Source organism: Ascaphus truei, chromosome 12 (genome assembly GCF_040206685.1).
Source record: "Ascaphus truei isolate aAscTru1 chromosome 12, aAscTru1.hap1, whole genome shotgun sequence".
NCBI lineage: Eukaryota > Metazoa > Chordata > Amphibia > Anura > Ascaphidae > Ascaphus > Ascaphus truei.
The window spans coordinates 31,653,240-31,669,650 of NC_134494.1; the positions used below are offsets into that span (position 1 = coordinate 31,653,240).

The window sequence follows — 16,411 nt, forward strand, 5'->3', positions numbered from 1 at the left end:
TAGGCCCTGCCCCCTGACCCAGGCCCCGCCCACCTACGGAGGCTCTGCATGGGGAAGGAATTCCCCTGTCCTTCCTGTATCTCAGGGCCCCGCCCCCTTACATAGGCCCCGCCCCCTGACCCAGGCCCCGCCCACCTACGGAGGCTCTGCATGAGGAAGGAATTCCCCTGTCCTTCCTGTATCTCAGGGCCCCGCCCCTGACCTAGGCCCCGCCCCCTGACCCAGGCCCCGCCCACCTACAGAGGCTCTGCATGAGGAAGGAATTCCCCTGTCCTTCCTGTATCTCAGGGCCCCGCCCCCTGACATAGGCCCCGCCCCCTGACCCAGGCCCCGCCCACCTACGGAGGCTCTGCATGAGGAAGGAATTCCCCTGTCCTTCCTGTATCTCAGGGCCCCGCCCCCTGACCTAGGCCCCGCCCCCTGACCCAGGCCCCGCCCACCTACGGAGGCTCTGCGTGAAGAAGGCATTCCCCCCGCCCACCTGTTGAGGAAGGGATTCTCCTCTGTCCTTCCTGCCCGCTGCAGGGAATTAATGTACGGGCAGGGGGCCAGGCCAATGACAGAGGGGGATAGCGGGCCCCCCAAAAGCACAGGACCCCAGGCCTTACCCGGGCTATAGCTACACCCCTGGTCGGGATGGTGTATAGCGAGAAATTAGGGCTGAGATGTAAGGAGGGGCAGAAGAGTGTAAGTCTGCGCTTATAGTGCCGGCGACGTCAGGCTGCGCTTATAGTGCCGGCGACGTCAGGCTGCGCTTATAGTGCCGGCGACGTCAGGCTGCGCTTATAGTGCCGGCGACGTCAGGCTGCGGTCGCTGGAAAAATTAAATAGAGATGACTTCCAGCGATCGCGACCAAGCCGTCGCTCCGTCGTGTCGCGCTTACTATAAGCGCTCGTGATGGCGGCAATGCATTTGTTTTGACGCGACGTCGCGACGCTGTTCCCGGCACTATAAGCGCAGCCTAAAGCTTTAAAAGTGAGGAGGAGAATTGAGTGCGAGATGCGTGATTTGATAAGAAGCCAGGAGAGGGATTTCAGCAGGGGAGACACAGAGACAGATCTAGGAAAGAGTAGAGTGATTCTGGCAGCAGCGTTTAGGATAGATTCTAGGGGAGACAGGTGAGAGGCATCCAATATAAAAAGTATCCATTTTAACTGCTGGGGGGGGGGGGAGGAATCAGCTACTTATGGCTTAAATAAGTCAATCGTCAAGAAATGAGCACGTTTACAATGTTACTTTTGGGAAATGATGGAAGGATTTGGGTGTTCCCGTGAAATAAGATGATTATTTATAACATGTAGCGAGCGATTGACGTTCCACGTGCGCCATGTATTTTCCTTGTATTGTTAAACAACGCAAATGGCCATATTCAGATATTCTCACATGGAATAGGTGACAAAAAAGAACAGCCATGCACACCCAAAGTTGTCTAACGATAGTAATATGCTAGGGTGACCAGATTTTCAAAATGAAAAACCAGGACACATTAAAAAATTATTTATAAAACAAATTACATCACATGACGCACCCTGTTGCCATGACAACGAGACACTGACGTCAGGCGGTGACATGTTGCCATGACAATGTGGGATCACGTGATGCCTCGGCGCCATAATGCGTCCCGTTGTCAGGTCAACTTGATGCTGCGTGACGTCACGGAGCGGCTCGTTGTTATGGCAATGTGTATTACGTGACGTCGCGCAGCCATGTTATCGGAATTTGGAGGGGAGGGTACAGCCAAAGGCAAGATAAATAAATATATAATAAATAGATCTAAAAAAAAATGTTATCTCCACACAGAGCCACTGACCCACACACCCACTGACCCACACAGACACACAGAGCCACTGACCCACAGAGTCACTGACCTACATACAGAGAGCCACTGACCCACACACCCACACACAGAACCACTGACCCACACACACTGAGCCACTGACCCACACACCCACACACCCACACACCCAGAGCCACTGACCCACACACCCACTGACCCACACACCCACACACACAGAGCCACTGACCCACACACCCACACACACAGAGCCACTGACCCACACACCCAAACAGAGCCACTGACCCACACACCCACACACACAGAGCCACTGACCCACACACCCAAACAGAGCCACTGACCCACACACCCACACACACAGAGCCACTGACCCACACACCCAAACAGAGCCACTGACCCACACACCCACAGAGCCACTGATCTACACACCGATCCACTGACCCACAGAGCCACTGACCTACACACCGATCCACTGACCCACAGAGCCACTGACCTACACACCGAGCCACTGACCCACAGAGCCACTGACCTACACACCGAGCTACTGACGCAGAGCCAATGACCCACACACCGAGCCACTGACGCACAGAGCCACTGACCCACAGAGCCACACACAGAGCCACTGACACACACACCCACACACCCAGAGCCAGTGGCCCACACACCGCCAGCCACTGACCCAGACCCACAGAGCCACTGACCCACACCCACAGAGCCACTGACCCACACGCACATAGCCAGTGACACGCACAGAGATACTGACACGCACAAAGACGCTGACACAGAGCCACACACACACAGAGCCACACATGTATTTATCTCCCCTCCGTCTCACTCGCTCTCCTCCCCTCCCGCCTCGCATGTATTTATCTCCCCTCCGTCTCACTCGCTCTCCTCCCCTCCCGCGTCGCATGTATTTATCTCCCCTGTGTCTCACTCACTCTCCCCCTCCCATGTATTTATCTCCCCTGTGTCTCACTCGCTCTCCCCCCCTCCCGCCTCGCATGTATTTATCTCCCCTCCGTCTCACTCACTCAACCCCCCTCCCGCATCGCATGTATTTATCTCCCCTCCGTCTCACTCACTCTCCTCCCCTCCTGCCTCGCATGTATTTATCTCCCCTGTGTCTCACTCGCTCTACTCCCCTCCCGCCTCGCATGTATTTATCTCCCCTCCGTCTCACTCACTCTCCTCCCGCCTCGCATGTATTTATCTCCCCTGTGTCTCAATCGCTCTCCCCCCTCCCGCCTCGCATGTATTTATCTCCCCGCCGTCTCACTCACTCTCCCCCCTCCCGCCTCGCATGTATTTATCTCCCCTGTATCTCACTCGCTCTCCTCCCCTCCCGCCTCGCATGTATTTATCTCCCCTCCGTCTCACTCACTCTCCCCCCTCCCGCCTCGCATGTATTTATCTCCCCTCCGTCTCACTCACTCTCCCCCCTCCCGCCTCGCATGTATTTATCTCCCCTCCGTCTCACTCACTCTCCCCCCTCCCGCCTCGCATGTATTTATCTCCCCTCCGTCTCACTCACTCTCCCCCCTCCCGCCTCGCATGTATTTATCTCCCCTGTGTCTCACTCACTCTCCCCCCTCCCGCCTCGCATGTATTTATCTCCCCTCCGTCTCACTCCCTCTCCCCCCCTCCCGCCTCGCATGTATTTATCTCTCCCCTCCGTCTCACTCACTCTCCCCCCCTCCCGCCTCGCATGTATTTATCTCTCCCCTCCGTCTCACTCACTCTCCCCCCCTCCCGCCTCGCATGTATTTATCTCTCCCCTCCGTCTCACTCCCTCTCCCCCCTCGCATGTATTTATCTCCCCTGTGTCTTACTCCCCCTCTCACTTGCCCCTACCTTACATCAATTACCACACTCTGCTCACACAATCCCCCCACAAAATACATACCAAAAACCCCACCCCGCCAATACATATTAAAAAGACCCTTGCCGCCCCAATACATTTTTAAAGACCCCCACCCCCATACATATTTAAAAAAAATTGGGCCGCACAGGTAAAATCATCATCATCATCCCCATATACCCACCCCCCGCATCTCCCATCTCTCTCTCCCGCCCAGCATCTCCCATCTCTCTCTCCCCCCCTGCATCTCCCATCTCTCCCCCCCCTGCATCTCCCATCTCTCTCTCCCCCCCCTGCATCTCCCATCTCTCTCTCCCCCCCTGCATCTCCCATCTCTCTCCCCCCCCCCTGCATCTCCCATCTCTCTCTCCCCCCCCTGCATCTCCCATCTCTCTCTCCCCCCCTGCATCTCCCATGTGTCCCCCCCCCTGCATCTCCCATGTGTCCCCCTCCCCTGCATCTCCCATGTGTCCCCCTCCCCTGCATCTCCCATGTGTCCCCCTCCCCTGCATCTCCCATGTGTTCCCCTCCCCTGCATCTCCCATGTGTCCCCCTCCCCTGCATCTCCCATGTGTCCCCCTCCCCTGCATCTCCCATGTGTCCCCCTCCCCTGCATCTCCCATGTGTCCCCCTCCCCTGCATCTCCCATGTGTCCCCCTCCCCTGCATCTCCCATGTGTCCCCCTCCCCTGCATCTCCCATGTGTCCCCCTCCCCTGCATCTCCCATGTCATGTGCCCCCCCCCCTGCATCTCCCATGTGCCCCCCCATGTCCCCCCCTGCATCTCCCATGTGCCCCCCCTGCATCTCCCATGTGCCCCCCCTTGCATTTCCCATGTGTCCCCCCCTGCATCTCCCATGTTTCTCCCCCCCCCTGCATCTCCCTTGTGTATCTCCCCCCCGTATCTCCCATGTGTCTTTCCTCCCCCCCCCCATCTCCCATGTGTCTCCCATGTCTCTGCCCCCCTGCATCTCCCCCATATGCCTACCTCAGGTGGCTGTCGTTCGGCGGAGGTGGCTGCGGAGGCGGGTTGAGGTAGGAGGCGGCAAGCTCTGGCACGCGCTCACTAACAGTAGGCACCGGAGGTGCCGCACTGCTAGCGAGCGGCTGGGGTGCCGGTCCGGAGGGAGGGACAGCCAGGGACCGGGGGGAGTGCCGGGACCGGAAGGAGGACCGAGGGGGAGGGCCGGAGTGCCGGGGACCGGGGAGGAGGGCCGGAGAGCCGGGGACCGGGTGGGGGAGGGCCGGAGAGCCGGGGACCGGGTGGGGGAGGGCCGGAGTGCCGGGACCGGAAGGAGGACCGAGGGGGAGGGCCGGGGACCGGGGAGGAGGGCCGGAGAGCCGGGGACCGGGTGGGGGAGGGCCGGAGTGCCGGGGACCAGGGGGAGAACTGGTGACCGAGGGCCGGAGTGCTGGGGGGAGGAGTTTTGGGGAGGGAGAGCCGGGGAAGGGCCAAAGGGGCTGGAGTGCCGGGGGGGGGGGGCATCCTCTTACCTTAAGCCAATCCCCTGCGGCCCGGTATTCAAAGCCCCGCCCCCGCATCCTCCATCCAATCCCCTGCTGCCCGGCGGCATTCTAAGTCTCGCCCCCGGCATTCTCCTTCATTCAGTCCCCCCGGCAGCATAAAATAGTTACCGCGCCGCATTCTCCTCACCGCCGCTGCCCCGCAATACCGGGACCAGGGACAAAAACCGGGACGACTTAAAACCGGGACAGGACACAAAAAACCGGGACTGTCCCGGTAAAACCGGTACGAATGGTCACCCTAAATATGCACATGGGCGAAAAAAGGGGTAGTATTACCAGTCATGCTTCTTGGACTGGGGACAGTCAGCACATGTAGTATAGGTCGGGGGTAGCCAACTCCAGGCCTCAAGGGCCACTAACAGGTCAGGTTTTAAGGGTATCCCTGCTTCAGCCCAGGTGGCTCAATCAGTGGCTCAGTGAAAGATTGAGCCACTGATTGAGCCACCTGGGCTGACACAGGGACTAATTGAACCACCTGTGCTGAAGCAGGGATATCCTGAAAACCTGACCTGTTGGTGGCCCTTGAGGACTGGAGTTGGCTACCCCTAGATCATAAAAACAATCCAGAACACATGAGACAAATATTGTATTAGTGCATCAAAAAAAAAAACGACATTTCGGACGATTTTACCCCTGATGAAGGTTGAAATTAACTGAAAGGTTTTTAAAAAAAATGTATTTGCTAAAGCATCAATATTTGTCTTCGCCGTTTCATGTTTTCTGGGGGGTTTTCAGAGGTACTGAGAATCCCTGGTTTTCAGAATGTCTTCTTAAAAATAGTGTTTTAACGCATTCTCATGTTCTATTCTGTAGAGCAGGGGTGGGTAACTCCAGTCCTCAAGCCCCCTCGTCCCCCCACCCCCCGCCCCCCTAACAGGTCAGGTTTTCAGGATATCCCAGCTTCAGCACAGGTGGTCAAATCAGAGCCTTTGTCTAAGACTGTGCCTCTGGTTGAGCCACCTGTGCTGAAGCAGGGGCTGATTGAGTCACCTGTACTAAAGCAGGGACTGATTGCGTCACCTGTGCTAAAGCATGGATATCCTGAAAACCTGACCTGTTGGAGGGGGATTGAGGACTGGCGGCGAGCCCCCCTGTTATAGAACACAGGTAAAATAAATAGAAACATACATTTTAAACTCACCTACAAACACCTTTGTTTGATTTATTATCAGGACTCTGCCCTGCTGCTCAATTCATTTTTTCACGGTGAAAAGTCAGTTCTAAAATATACCGCCATGTCATAAATGTGGGGGTCACAAGCAACATTTCCACTTTTGCTGGAACAAAATATTAAAATACACATAGGAGCAAAATCCCCCAAACAGCTGCATGTTTCATGTGTATGAGAAGCGGGAACATATACATTTGTTTGGGCACATATAGCAGCCAGCTGTCTCCTTCTCCTTTACAAGTCATATATACAGGGCTTTTTTCTGGGTGCGCGCCCTTGACCAGGGAGGCTGTGCGGACGCCCCCCCCCCCCTCCTGCTTTTACCATTACCGACACAAACACATACAAATAACGACGGACTCGGTTAAGGAGGTACAAAAGGCCGCCGCTTTGTTTATTACATCATAATAGCGTAACTGCTTGTCCCGGCCAGAATGCTCGCTGGTGAAGGTTAAGCGAAGGGTCTGACGGGCCTTGACCCGCTGACCCCGTCAACCGTCGCCGTGCCCCCCTTGCCGGCTGTTATTGCGAGAGGGCTCCCTGAAGTTACATCCCGGTGACTTCCGCCCCTTCGCCTCTACCCCTGGCTTAATCGGCCCGAGCCCCTCCTGGCAAGGACAAGCACTTACCCCCCCCCCCCAACTGCTGCCGCGACAGAGGCGACCTGGTCATCTGACTCCTCCTTTAGGAACTTCAGTCCTTTGTTTGTAAAAAGTATTCTCAGGTTCGCCCTGAAAATAAAATAGGTAAACGTTAACAGTATTCACAAGCCACATGGTACAACAGTCCACCATAACAGTTTCTTCGGCTCGTTGACAAAACGAACGCCAAAGACTCATTATGTGCTAACCTTACTAATCATAAGGGATGGGTGGGTGGGATACCGGCCAGGAGCAGAGTGACCGCACTTGCTCGGGGCTATGATTTTTTTTACCCTCCGTAGCTCCACCCCTTCCCACCCACGGCCGCGGCAGTGGCCAATCAGAGGCCTTGCCCCCTGCTGCTTATGGTAGCCCGTCGCCAAGCGGCTAGAAGGGCTACTGGACTGCCGTTCCTGTCCCTTTATTTCATAGACCGGGCGGTAACTGTTACAGCGTTATTGTGATACGCTAAAAAAAAACAACTCATTTTTATATCTTTTACAAGACAATTACACGGCAATAACTATTATTTACAAAAAAATAATAACATAAGATAGATTTGAAATGATTTTGAAATGTGAATAATTGTGTATACAGTATGATTGCACATGTCCAAGAATCAATTTCTAGAAAAAAAGCACTGGATATATGTGTGTGTATACTGTATATGTATATATATATATATATATATATATATATATATTTTTATATATGTAGAGGTATCAGTACCGTGTTAGCCGAGCTTCAATAATCAAAAAATAAATAGACGATACCGTTCTGTTGCTTGCTTCATTCATTGTAACATCGCCGGAAGAAGAGATCAGTGTACCTCGAAAGCTCGCACAAATAAAAGCATTTCGTTAGCCACAGAACGGTATCGTCTATTCATTTTTTGATTTTATATATATATACATATATATATATATATATACATATATTCTTTGATACATAGGATACGATCTAGTTGACCCACTTTTTCCATGATACTCCCCAGTATGTGTGTGTGTGTGTATATATATATATATATATATATATATATACACACACACATATACTGGGGAGTATCATGGGAAAAGTATATATATATGTAGCCATGTGTAAAATTGGTGTACATATCTCTTTCTCATGCTGGCAGTAAACCTGGTAAGTATGCAGGATTGCCAGTAGTCATCATGGAGGTTTGCCCTCAAACCCTGGTGAGTTGTCATATGTCCCAAAGGAAGTGACAACATGCTTGGTGTCCACCCTTAGTGACATCAGAGATGTGCCTGTTCCTGAGGTGATATAAGGCCTCGTTCAGGGTGCCAGCTGCAGGACTCGGAGGGAGGGCGGGAGGGAGGCAGTGCGGCAGTTTGCTGGGCGATCTGTGTTTATCCCCCAGCAGACTTTTCAGCGTTGGGGAGGGGGCGGGGTTACACACAGCAGGGTAAGTATCGAGGTTGCAGTCATGAAATCATTCTGAAGAATGATTTCATTGGCTGCCTAGGTCCCAGTGACGCTGCTGCAGCTCCAAAAAACGAAATTTTCGTTTATTGAAACTGTAGTCAGCTTCAACTTTTGGCTTCGGAGACAGGGCGGTTGCTACCCTGACAACCAGTATTCAAATTGAATACTTTGTTTCTCACGGCAGCACGCACGGCAGCACGCCCTCCCTCCGAAGCCAGCACCCTGAATGAGGCCTAAGACACAGCACTGCCTAAAGTTAGGGGTTCAGTTTCCTGTGTTGTGCTGTCTCTGTTCAGTGAGAGGCACGTGAAGGTCTGCAACAGTGTTGCAGTAGTCTCATGCTAGCTGTGAGTCTGTGCAGCTCTGAGCAGAGAGACAGAGAAGCTGTTGAATCTCCCTAAGGGGAGAGGTGGAAAGCAACTCCATTAGGAGAAGGAGGAACTTTCCAGATGGAGCGCAGCAAAGGAATGAGCGGCTAAGCTGATAGCTGTGAGGGGCAGCTGGCCCATACCACCATGCCAATAAAGATGACCTTGAATAAAGACACTTCACTGTGTGAGTCTGGAATTACTCAGCAGGGGAAGGCATCACCAAGAAGGAGTTCCTCATCAGAACCATCCCCTTGCGGACGCAGGGATCCTGATGACGTGGAGGCGCTGCACTGGATATAGGTAGGACTCAAGTACACTACCTCAGCTGCCTGTCTGGGTTGGCAATCCCCACACAACATCATGCGGGAGACTCAGGAGTCCTGTTGCCAACATGTGCACCACCAGACACTACACTGTAATGGGGGCTGGTTAGACCACAAGGGCCAATGTGAGATTGGGTGGGTCAGGCTAGGCCAGAAAATCCGTTACATATATATATATATATATATATATATATATATATATATATATATATATATATATATTTGTATTTAGTTATTAATTCACAGTATCTGGTAAGCCATATTTACCTCTTAGTACTCTTTGACAAAGTGCAGAGATTTGCACGAAACGCGTCAGAGTTCCTCGTAAGATTACTTGTTTTTAGCTGATCTTGTCCGCGTTCACTAAATGATCCTTTTGGAATAGGGATCCAGCACCCTGTTTTTTTCTTCCTGCATCCGGAACGCAAGAAGCACTTGGTACGCAGTGCACCTCCACCATCTCCCCCCTGGGGAGGAATTCCTGTCCTACCTCTTAGTAAAAGCAACAGTGAAACACTAAAGACATGCTGGATTCACGAAGAAAAATAAAATGGGGCAAGTTCAAATTCTATCTTCAAAATAACTATTACACACGCACATATATATTTGTGAAATATCAGGGCTTTTTAGAAGAATATAATTTGCCTATTCTCAGCGTCCTAGGCCTTGCTAGGGTATCAGTTTTCCCAAGTAAGAATTATTCCACTAAAATGTCCTTTTTACCACCTCCCGCCTTCACGTGAGTATTAGGTGCCCCAGTAGCCGCCCACCACTAAAATGTGGGCTCTTTCTCTGGTCACTGTAAGGCCAGACTTTAGTACCACAACGGTTTTGTCATTGCCGATATGGCTCCGTGTGAGAATCTGTTCATTAAAATGGTCAAACTTCCTCCACTATGCAGATCCGGGTGATTTCAACACCCCTTAATCACTACATACTGTGTTTTATCTCCCCTATTTTGCTCCTGCAATAAGATAATACAAGGGATTATTTAGGGCAGGGGGGGCTCAACTCCAGTTCTCAAGCCCCCCCCCCTCACCCCCAACAGGTCCGGTTTTCAGAATATCCCAGCTTCAGCACTGTCGGTTCAATCAGTCCCTGCTTCAGACCAGGTGGCTCAACCAGTGGCTCAGTCATCGACTGAGCCACCTGTGCTGAAGCAGGGACTGATTGAGCCACCTGTGCTGAAGCAGGGTCTAATTGAGCCACCTGTGCTGAAGCTGGGATATCCTTAAAATCTGACCTGTTGGGGGTTGGGGGGTTGAGGACTAGAGTTGAACACCCCTGTTTCCCAGATGCAAAGCTAGTGCATAAAACAGAAGAGAATCGTATTGATAGCATTGAGATTTGTTTATCTTGAATGAATCTGGTGCTGTTTTGTGTACGGTTTTCTGCGCCCGTCTCTCACACAGGAGACTGTGAGAAACAAGCTTCACGGTGATACTAGTCATCACACCGTCATCTGCACTTGCGAAAATGAAAAGGAGCAGCCGGCCAGAGCAGCGAGAAGGAGTTAGGGGAGGAATTATTTTGTCCACAATACGATGAGGATCTGAATCGATTTCTGGGTCATTGTGATACTTATACCGACAGATCTGAGCTGGCATTATCGTGGTCGGAATATGAAAATTCACATTGCCCAGCAGGAAAGCTTTCAGAAACTTTCTGTACTCCCAAAAGGATGAAACATTAAAATACAGCTAGTTTTGTTTTATCTCTATTAACCTAAATGTCTGCAGGTTCTGATACCTTATACTGAACCAACCCAAAAACTGACAAACAAAAATATGATGTGTAATATCATACCATAATATACATGTGAATACCTTAAATCAGCACACCCCCACCCACAATCCCCAAATAGTTTTTTGTTTTCTCAGACGTACCTGAATCTTATCCCCCGACCTCCAGTTCCCGAGATATTTGTAGGGCTTTTTTTTGTGTGTGCCGTTTTTGACACCAAAAATTGACAAATATTGTCGCTGGTCGCGAGTAGGAAGTTGTGATGTCATCGCCTGAAAAATAGCGCAGTTTATTTGTGTGATTTGCGCCACGTCTTCAAAGAGTATTTACGCTGCTATAGATTGTGGCACATTTTTTTGTGCGTTATAATTGTGGGGAAAAAACGACAAGTATAAGGTGACAGGGAAACGACAACGCAGGAAACTTTAACCACAAGTAACATTTCTTCATAGTAACTCCATACCTGCGGTGACACACAAATATAATATATACAGATATATAGTGCCGCCACAATCTCCCCAATACCAGCGCCGGCGTATAAGGAAATGGGGCACAGAATATAACGCAGAGCCACTGCCTGCCAGTGTGCTGGTATTTAAGTGATAACACACAGCCCCTAAATGTTTTTGCATTGGTGTTGGCTCTATTTTGCAGACTTTTATAAACAGCAGGTTATGTCATTTTTTGTGTCAAACACTGGCCCCAAAAAAACGACCAATATCTCAAAAGCAGGGGTTCTCCCCCCTCCCCCCCAAAAATAAGGGTTTCAGGGGAGAGCGTGTTGCAGCTTTTAATATGGAAAACTTGAATAAATAGAAACCCCAATAGTTTTTGCTTTTTTTGTTTTTGTTTACAAAATAACAATAATTGATGGGCCACATAATTATTGAGTCACAGAGTTAATGTGCCACAGAATTAATGTGCCACAGAATTAATGTGTCACAGAATGTAACATTTCTGCTGCAGAAATAAGGGCCTTGAATGAAATCTAAAAACAAGGACCTATTTTTATTGGTGATGTTAACCAAGGCACAAGGAGGGAGATAACAATTAAAAACAAGATGATTAGGGGCTGGAAATATTAAGGCAAAAAACACCAGATTTAAAAAAAAAAATTAAACTAAGAATTTTTTGATAAGTATTCTTCTTAAATCCTCATGAACCAAAACTAACCAAAAAATGGCAACGCAGGAGAAATACAAACCCCTACCCTGCCAGAGAGGCCAACACTGAATGGGCAGCAATGAGAGTAGTAATGAGTATTATTTTTGTTGTTTATTTGTAAACAGTACTCATCCATTCTGTAGCTGTATAAAAAGGGGATTTTTTCTCTGTTCAGAAATGTCTGTGTCTAAATATCAGTCACTAGCAAATACTGTACAGCTTTCATTTCTCTTTGCAGAGAAAAAGAAATAGCGGAATGTTCCAACATCTGAATTTCAGCTTCTAATTCCTCTTTTCTTTGTTTTTTGTTTTGTTTCAGGGGCAGAGAGGGATTGAAAATCCAGAACAGGGACAAGGGTCAGTGCAAGCAAAGAGCAGACAGGTGAGTTTCTCCGCCGGCAGCTTATTCAGTCCTGCAGGGTGTCAGGTTTGTAAGGGACAAGCATAGATATTTAGAGGCTTGTGATTCACCTGGAATATTGTGTTAGCAACAATATATCGTTTTATAAAATATACTGTAGCTGCCTAGATGTTATATATATATATATATATATATATATATATATATATATATATATATATATATATATACATACAGTGGTTGACAAATCACCAAAAAATCTACTCGCCACCTAGTACCAAACGTGTGCTGCTTGGGCAAATATTTACTCGCCCGGGGGTAAATCCACTCGCCCGGGGCGAGCAAATGTATAGGTTTGTCGAACACTGTTATATATATATATATATATATATATATACATTTAAATGTAAATACAACTGTATGCTCATCTGCATGTCTTAGGCAGGTCTGCAACCCCGCCTTTCCCCATTATCACCCAGCACACAGCACTTCCACTGCAGCAAGGGATTCTGGGAAATGACATGCAAATGAGCACACAGTGCCACTTTTTGCTTCAAAAACCATTTTTAACATGGTTCCCTATAGGCTTAAGCTTGCTGCATGGTCACAGCTTTGAGCACAGCCAGGGTTAAGATGCATACCCAGAAAACCACCCACAGACAGCTGTTTCGACCTTAATGGGTCTCATCAGTGTGGGGTTGATTAACTGGGTATGCAAAGAAGCTAAAGGATGGGCCAACCATAATACTGAGTTAAGTTATGGTGAGTAAAAAAAGTGACAAAAACCCTCCACAGCAAAGCAAATATGCAAATGTAAATACAACTGTATACTCATCTGCATGTCTTAGGCAGGTCTGCAACCCCGCCTTTCCCCATTATCACCCAGCACACAGCACTTCCACTGCAGCAAGGGATTCTGGGAAATGACATGCAAATGAGCACACAGTGCCACTTTTTGCTTCAAAATCCATTTTTAACATGGTTCCCTATAGGCTTAAGCTTGCTGCATGGTCACAGCTTTGCGCTTAGCCAGGGTTAAGGTGCATACCCAGAAAACCACCCACAGACAGCTGTTTCGACCTTAATGGGTCTCATCAGTGCATATATATATATATATATATATATATATATATATATATATATATATATATATATATACATGTAGAGGTATCAGTACCGTGTTAGCCGAGCTTCAATAATCAAAAAATAAATAGATGATACCGTTCTGTGGCTAACGAAATGCTTTTATTTGTGCGAGCTCTCGAGATACACTGATCTCTTCTTCCGGCGATGTTACAATGAATCTTTCATTGTAACATCGCCGGAAGAAGAGATCAGTGTATCTCGAAAGCTCGCACAAATAAAAGCATTTCGTTAGCCGCAGAACGGTATCATCTATTTATTTTTTGATTATATATATATATATATATAAAAAAAGAAAACAGAAGCGCGTGCCTAGGGTTGCCAGGTGGCTTCTCCAAAAATACCGGACTCAATGGTGAAAGGTGCGTCAGGTCACTATGTCCAGGGAGGTAATACCGGACACATACATGTCCAGTATTACAGTACCTCTCATTTTTTACTGGACAGAGTATCCAAATACAGGACAGTCGGGTTCAATACCGGACACCTGGCAACCCTACGCGTGCCCCATCGTGTATTACCGTTTTCATACATATACCGGGTTGAAGAAACCTTAAAAATGCACACTCACAAACAAACGTGATCAAATCGCATGGCGGGAAAACCTGATAACAGGTGGGAGATTCTGCGCTGCTGTGACTGCGGGACCAAGATGGATCAGCTCCCTGCTGCAGCCTCTGGTCTGGACGGCCTCTGTCAGGCTCAGTCGCGGTGTAGCAGTGTCCCAGGGGAAGGGCTCCAGTGGCGCCGTGAAGGGGAGCGCACTCGGCTTTCAGCAGCTGATGTGTACGCCTACACACGGCTGTGCAGGGGATTCCCAGGTTGTCCACGATCAAGGGGGGGCGAGGGGGGCTAGACGCAGCACGTCAATTGACGTCAATGCTAGAACCACCAATCAAAGTGGCCCAACGCGTTTCGTCGCTGATGAGCAACTTCCTCAGTGACGAACAACTTCCATAGTATGCCCTAACACTTTTATTTGTGATGAATCTCGTGCTCTTTTCTCCCCTCAGAATTGCACCAGTTTTGCATCCAAAAATATTGATACAGGGGCAGGCCCTTAATGATGTGTCGTGGTAAAAGTGGGACAATTCTGGGACCAAAAAAAAAATATTAAAAAAAAAAAAAAGAAAAGTCTTTTTGGTTTTAATAGGATTACTGTGATGAATCCGGTGCAGATTGTTGCCCCACAACTGCCCCACGTTTGCCTGGGTGCATTTTTCTCACAGGCCCTGCACTGTATTTATGAAACAGCATTTACACTGACTATGCTGCAAGTACCCTCACTCACCCAGTGCTTTGTGTCATATCTCTGTGGGGGGCACGCTGTCCCTTCTGTGTCATATCTCTGTGGGGGGCACGCTGTCCCCTCTGTGTCATATCTCTGTGGGGGGCACGCAGTCCCCTCTGTGTCATATCTCTGTGAGGGGCACGCAGTCCCCTCTGTGTCATATCTCTGTGGGCAACACTGTCCCCTCTGTGTCATATCTCTGTGGGGAGCACGCTGTCCCCTCTGTATCATATCTCTGGGGGCAACACTGTCACCTCTGTGTCATATCTCTGTGGGGGGCACGCTGTCCCCGCTGTGTCATATCTCTGGGGGGGCACACTGTGCTCTCTGTGTCACATTGCGGAGTGACTGTGGGGTGCATATTAGGTTCACTTTTTTGCTCAAGAATTGCACCAATTTTGTACCAAAGAAACATTACCGTTTATACAGACCCACTTTATATTTTATATAGTTATACGTGCATTCTCGTGTGTACATGTGTGTGTACGTGTGTACGTAGATGTGTGTGTACGTGTGTACGTACATGTGTGTGTCTGTGTACGTGTGTGTGTACATGTGTGTATGTGTGTACGTGTGTGTTTGTACGTGTGTACATGTGTGTGTATGTGTGTACGTGTGTACGTGTGTACATGTGTGTGTACATGTGTGTACGTGTGTGTTTGTACGTGTGTACATGTGTGTATGTGTGTACGTGTGTACATGTGTGTGTATGTGTGTACGTGTGTGTTTGTACGTGTGTACAACAATGATTAATTTTTTTGATTCAGCCGTGTAACAAAACCATCGACATGCAATATATTCAGGACCCGCTGTGACATCACAGCACGCAGAGTGTCACTTGTAACCCCCTCCATTTCTAGAAGGGCCTACAACCCATTTCTCACCTGACGGGGTTAATAATCCAACCCATTTCTCAGTGACGGGGTTAATAATATCTAGCCGCATAGCCTGCCACCCCCCAGTCTTTCCTTTAAAACAAGGTCATTTCAATGAAACTCTCTTTAAATAAAAAACACAAAGCCAAATTGGCCTTGTAGCCCCAGAATATATAGTCTATTGTGTTAAACAGTTTCATTTAAATCATACCAGGGCTGCTATGGGTGCTGGTGTGGACATCCGTGCAGTGAAAGGGTTATTTGGAGGAATAGGACAAAACGTGTATTATTTAACCATTTAAGTTAGAGGTGGGCAACTCCAGTTTTCAAGGGCCAGCAACAGGTCAGGTTTTCAGGATATCCTTGCTTCAGCACAGGTGGCTCAATCAGTGGCTTAGTCTTTATCTTCCTAAAAACCTGTCCTGTTGGTGGCCCTTGAGGACTGGAGAGTTGCCCACCCCCTGCTTTAAGTGCTGATGGGGCCATTGGCACGCTGCTTTTAAATGTCCAGTCAGCTCCCAGCACTGAAAAAGCCATGCGTGAGAGAGCCTCAAATCCTTGACCATCATTAACATGTGTTTACCCATCAAAAATGTATGTATTCCTCAAAGCAGTAACTGTTTGGTTACTGGTAGGTGAACCTGTATAAGCAAGTTATAAACACAAAAACGCCGGGAAATAAATAAACGTGCAAGCTCT

At 49.0% G+C, this 16,411-nt stretch overlaps 1 long non-coding RNA gene across 1 annotated transcript in view; it reads left to right on the top strand.

The window, feature by feature from the left end:
* Positions 1-16,411, top strand: part of LOC142464086 (uncharacterized) — an 86,734-nt gene that overhangs the window by 36,407 nt on the left and 33,916 nt on the right. Inside the window, exon 3 of the long non-coding RNA XR_012787568.1 lies at positions 12,362-12,424. This is a non-coding gene — a long non-coding RNA (uncharacterized LOC142464086). The remainder of the gene's footprint in view (positions 1-12,361; positions 12,425-16,411) is intronic.